Genomic DNA, 6,205 nt, shown 5'->3' with positions numbered 1-6,205 from the left:
AACCTGCAGTCCTATGTAACAACGTGATGTGATCCCAGCTTACAACACTCACACCTATTACCTTGTGACGTATCTTTTTGACACAACAGATCACTAAACATGTAAACGCTTTAAGGCTATGTTCACACAGAGTTTTTTTGTAGGTGGAATTTCTGCCTCACAATTCCATTTGGAAGTTTGAGGCAGATTTTCCTCTCCCTGCAAACTGATTTTCGCGGTGTTTTTCGTCCCCGGCCATTGAGCGCCGCGGGCATAAAACGCCACAAAATAAGTTTTCTCTGCCTCCCATTGATGTCAACACCTGAAGATAGGCCATGTCCCTTCTTTCTCCCGCGAGACGGTTTTACCGCTTGCGGGAAAATGACGCCTCCGCCTCCCGTTGAAATCAATGGGAGGCATTTTCGGGGTGTTTTTACCGAGTTTTGCGGCGCAGTTACCGCATTAAAAAACGATAGCCTAATGCTGCTCTCCAGGCCCCTCCCCCTTATTGTGGCTCCTCCCATCAGTCTGTGGGCTGCAGTTTCCTAATAATCTCCTTTGTCTTCTGTCCTTGTTGTAATGTAAATCATCTCTCCATGTACTGACTTCTGCGGAACTTGTGTTTATACACAGCAGACAATCTGAACAGGCAGAGCTGCAGTGTAAAGCATGAGGGCGGGTCAGAGCAGCATCTTGAGCCTCTGATTTTAGACTTCCTCAGTCTCCAATAGACAATGCAGTTGATGTGGAGTCACAGTTGTTTCCTATTTGAGCAGTGCCAGGGGCACCTGGCGTGGCAGGCAATATACAGCGGGTAGGCAGCACCCGGCGTGGCAGGCAATATACAGCGGGTAGGCAGCACCCGGCGTGGCAGGCAGTATACAGCGGGTAGGCAGCCCCCGGCGTGGCAGGCAATATACAGCGGGTAGGCAGCACCCGGCTTGGCAGGCAATATACCGCGGGTAGGCAGCCCCCTGCGTGGCAGGCAATATACCGCGGGTAGGCAGCCCCCGGCGTGGCAGGCAATATACAGCGGGTAGGCAGCCCCCGGCGCGGCAGGCAATATACAGCGGGTAGGCAGCACCCGGCGTGGCAGGCAGTATACAGCGGGTAGGCAGCCCCCGGCGTGGCAGGCAATATACGGCGGGTAGGCAGCACCCGGCGTGGCAGGCAGTATACAGCGGGTAGGCAGCCCCCGGCGTGGCAGGCAGTATACAGCGGGTAGGCAGCCCCCGGCGCGGCAGGCAATATACAGCGGGTAGGCAGCACCTGGCGTGGCAGGCAGTATACAGCGGGTAGGCAGCCCCCGGCGTGGCAGGCAATATACAGCGGGTAGGCAGCACCCGGCTTGGCAGACAATATACCGCGGGTAGGCAGCCCCCGGCGTGGCAGGCAATAAACAGCGGGTAGGCAGCACCCGGCTTGACAGGCAATATACAGCGGGTAGGCAGCCCCCGGCGTGGCAGGCAATATACAGCGGGTAGGCAGCACCCGGCGTGGCAGGCAGTATACAGCGGGTAGGCAGCACCCGGCGTGGCAGGCAGTATACAGCGGGTAGGCAGCCCCCGGCGCGGCAGGCAATATACAGCGGGTAGGCAGCACCCGGCGTGGCAGGCAGTATACAGCGGGTAGGCAGCCCCCGGCGTGGCAGGCAATATACAGCGGGTAGGCAGCCCCCGGCGCGGCAGGCAATATACAGCGGGTAGGCAGCACCCGGCGTGGCAGGCAGTATACAGCGGGTAGGCAGCCCCCGGCGTGGCAGGCAATATACAGCGGGTAGGCAGCACCCGGCGTGGCAGGCAGTATACAGCGGGTAGGCAGCCCCCGGCGTGGCAGGCAGTATACAGCGGGTAGGCAGCCCCCGGCGTGGCAGGCAATATACAGCGGGTAGGCAGCACCCGGCTTGGCAGGCAATATACCGCGGGTAGGCAGCCCCCGGCGTGGCAGGCAATAAACAGCGGGTAGGCAGCACCCGGCTTGACAGGCAATATACAGCGGGTAGGCAGCCCCCGGCGTGGCAGGCAATATACAGCGGGTAGGCAGCACCCGGCGTGGCAGGCAGTATACAGCGGGTAGGCAGCCCCCGGCGCGGCAGGCAATATACAGCGGGTAGGCAGCACCCGGCGTGGCAGGCAGTATACAGCGGGTAGGCAGCCCCCGGCGTGGCAGGCAATATACAGCGGGTAGGCAGCCCCCGGCGTGGCAGGCAGTATACAGCGGGTAGGCAGCCCCCGGCGCGGCAGGCAATATACAGTGGGTAGGCAGCACCCGTCTTGGCAGGCAATATACCGCGGGTAGGCAGCCCCCGGCGTGGCAGGCAATAAACAGCGGGTAGGCAGCACCCGGCTTGACAGGCAATATACAGCGGGTAGGCAGCCCCCGGCGTGGCAGGCAATATACAGCGGGTAGGCAGCACCCGGCGTGGCAGTCAGTATACAGCGGGTAGGCAGCCCCCGGCGCAGCAGCCAATATACAGCGGGTAGGCAGCACCCGGCGTGGCAGGCAGTATACAGCGGGTAGGCAGCACCCGGCGTGGCAGGCAGTATACGGCGGGTAGGCAGCCCCCGGCGTGGCAGGCAGTATACAGCGGGTAGGCAGCCCCCGGCGCGGCAGGCAATATACAGCGGGTAGGCAGCACCCGGCGTGGCAGGCAGTATACAGTGGGTAGGCAGCCCCCGGCGTGGCAGGCAATATACCGCGGGTAGGCAGCACCCGGCGTGGCAGGCAGTATACAGCGGGTAGGCAGCCACCGGCGTGGCAGGCAATATACCGCGGGTAGGCAGCACCCGGCGTGGCAGGCAGTATACAGCGGGTAGGCAGCCCCCGGCGTGGCAGGCAATATACCGCGGGTAGGCAGCCCCCGCCGGTGGTGGTTTATCTAGAATATTTATTGTCACATCTGGACATCAGCTTTAAATAAACGTTCCCTATAAAGCCGCCTCGTCACCTGTTCTGTGGAGTATTTCTACCATAGTCCTGCGGATTGTTCCGGCTCGGCGGCAGCACACACGGGGTTAATGACTAATCCCAGCAGTTTGGCGCTCCGCTGATGCGATAAGTTTGCACGGCCGCCATGAGGACAGGTGACCAGCACGGCACTGACGTGGACGCCACCGCCTGGCCCCTGAAACGCTCGGATTAACACCGTTCACACAGCAGATTGTCATGACACGTAATCTGGGATCAGAACCGGATGGAAAAGTCCTTAAAGGAATATTCCATGACCTCCACCCCAGAGGTCACAGCCACCGATGCAGCGTAATCTCACCGGTTACATGTCTGCGTTCTCTCACTATTTCCACATCTGGTAATGAATAGAATGGCAGAACTCCAGTGAAGACTGACACAGTAGCGGGAGGGAAGGGATAATGCTGGCGCAGCCGCTGCCCGCCGGCCCCTGTGTATGGGGGACCCCTCATACGCTATTTGCTGCATTCAGAAAAATCGGATGGGAACTGGAATGGCGGCCATATTGGTTGTCACCCAGCTTTCCCAGACACAGATATAACTAAGAAGCGGCTGAATAAAGTGTTGACCAGAGAGGAGACTCCAGGACATAGGACAGGTAATGTCTAGGCGGGTGCGCCCCGGGTGCTGATATTGTCATTTCACCTGACGCTACTAATCCTATTACCGTGACGCCCGACACGGTGACCGCTGCTGGGGGCGGGGGGCGCCTATAAGCCGGACCTTCCGTCCTCCCTGTATTGATCTCTGATAGAGACCGAGATATGATCGGCCCGTGATGTGATTGGTGGGCAGTGCCACACTGAACAATATATATTAACCCATCGAGTGCTTTCTTTTTGTGCCCAGCTTGATCGTCTCCACTGGGCACCACGCGCCGGACACTAATCCCAGGAGGAAGGCACCAGAGACTGGGTATTTGCCCACCAAGTCGACTGGAGATCAGGGACTGGATGATTGTACACAGGAGACAAAAAAAACCTGGGTCACAGGGCCATCTGCTCACCAGGCATTAGACACTTGGTCACCAGGCATTAGACACTTGCCTACTTGGTCACCAGGCATTAGACACTTGCCTACTTGGTCACCAGGCATTAGACACTTGCCTACTTGGTCACCAGGCATTAGACACTTGCCTACTTGGTCACCAGGCATTAGACACTTGCCTACTTGGTCACCAGGCATTAGACACTTGCCTACTTGGTCACCAGGCATTAGACACTTGCCTACTTGGTCACCAGGCATTAGACACTTGGTCACCAGGCATTAGACACTTGTCCACTTGGTCACCAGGCATTAGACACTTGGTCACCAGGTATTAGACACTTGTCCACTTGGTCACCAGGTATTAGACACTTGTCCACTTGGTCACCAGGCATTAGACACTTGCCCACTTGGTCACCAGGCATTAGACACTTGGTCACCAGGCATTAGACACTTGTCCACTTGGTCACCAGGCATTAGACACTTGCCCACTGGGTCACCAGCATCCAAACATTAGACCATTTAGTCAGTAGCGACTGGACATTTGGTCACTGGAGGTCGGAGCTCTTGCCCATCTGGGCACCAAGGATTGGACATGTTGCCCACGTGATTGCAGGGAAATGGATTTGTACCCATCCAGTCACCACAGACCAGAGCTCTTACCCACTGAGTCACCAGTCATTGAACACTTTCCCACTGGACGATCAGTTTTCCAGTTCTTCACCTTAGACTGGACATGGGGTCCCCAAGGATCTGAACTCTTACCCACTTGGCCATCAGGCAGCAGCGGAACCAAAGAGCAGACACTTGGTCACCCATGACTGGACGCTTGCCCACTACTCCACAGGATGGGGGGGCCTAATGGAAAAAAAATGTGACTGTCCAACGAGCTCAACTTCAATTTCCACAGCCTGCAGAGGTTCCCGGGCAGGAGATGATGGGGGTTATCCTGGGTCTTGGTGTTATTGGCTGCGGCGGGGCGGTCTGACCAGTTGACCCACATGTCGCGGACGTCACATCTGTATGACATCACTAGCAGGAGGTGACACCGATGACTGCTGGGGGGAGGGGGTCACCGTCAATACTGTCCACAAAAACAATGTAGTGTCCCTTTAAATATTGTGGGGTCCCCGCTACTGTTTTCTCCTGGTATCCGATTAACTACAACCCCCATGATGGCCCCTCAGTGACTGTACAATGTCTGAAAACGTCTGGCCCCCTCCTCAAAGTCCCTATAAGATATCTAATAATATATAAACTATGAATATGGCCCCATTGTGGTTATCACTCAGCTTTCCAAGAGTCCTGTCAGGCAGATCTGTCTAGTTTTGAACTAATATGGGGCGAGGGACATATCATTGACCTTCCAGTCAGGATTGGGTGACCCCTGTGAAGCTGTAATGGCGGCCATATTGTTTGTCACCCAGCTTTCCCAGGTGCAGATCTGTTATTTATTCATTGTGTCCAGGACTCTAGTTCAGTGACGAGGACTTGGCTGAAATAGTCGGAAATTGTGCCAATCTACTAAAGACACGCAGCATTTTTTGCATATGATCAGTGCACGTGTTCTGCAAAACTTGATTCTCACCATTCCAAAATGTCTGCTTGCGGTCAGTGAATGGAATTATTCTTGCTGATCTCAATACACTGAAACCTGTCCTGATCACAGGTGAAGCTCTATCCCTGCAGCTGTGTGAGCAGGACTAGATCGAAACGTTTCACACGTAAACCAAGATGCTCCCATTCAATCACAGCAATCAGAGGTCTTGAAAATGGTAAAGAATTGAATGGATCATTGCTGTTCTCTTCCAGTGTGTTGCCCTTTAAGTCCCAGCACCCCAGATTCTTGCATTACACAGATATCCTATTAGTAATTATTGTGCAATGGTCGATACAGAATTAAAGGCACAGAGCACCGGAATCCTGCAGTGAGCAGCCTGACCTGTCTGATGGAGCGGGTAGAGTGTTAGCTCTGCTGCCCAGGTCCCTCCTGTGATCAGTATAATGCAGTGTGTGATGTAGAGCAGAGAATCCGGCAGTGTGTAGGACCCAGAGGCTGCCAGATGTGACTCGGGGGTGTGTGCGTTGTGTGGGAGGGGGCGCTCTGTGTACATAGAAATAAAGGGATATATTCCTGTCTCCCCTGCTGCTGCTGTTGCTGGATCTGGATCTCTCACCATCACTCCGGTCACCCTCCATTTTCCAGGGGATCTGCAGCCGGTGACGGATCTCACAGCTCCTCCTGCCGCACCTGCTGCTCCAGTAGAACCGGATC

The sequence above is a fragment of the Rhinoderma darwinii genome, unplaced genomic scaffold (assembly GCF_050947455.1).
Source record: "Rhinoderma darwinii isolate aRhiDar2 unplaced genomic scaffold, aRhiDar2.hap1 Scaffold_590, whole genome shotgun sequence".
NCBI classification, from domain to species: domain Eukaryota; kingdom Metazoa; phylum Chordata; class Amphibia; order Anura; family Rhinodermatidae; genus Rhinoderma; species Rhinoderma darwinii.
Note: the sequence above shows the minus strand (reverse complement) of the source record.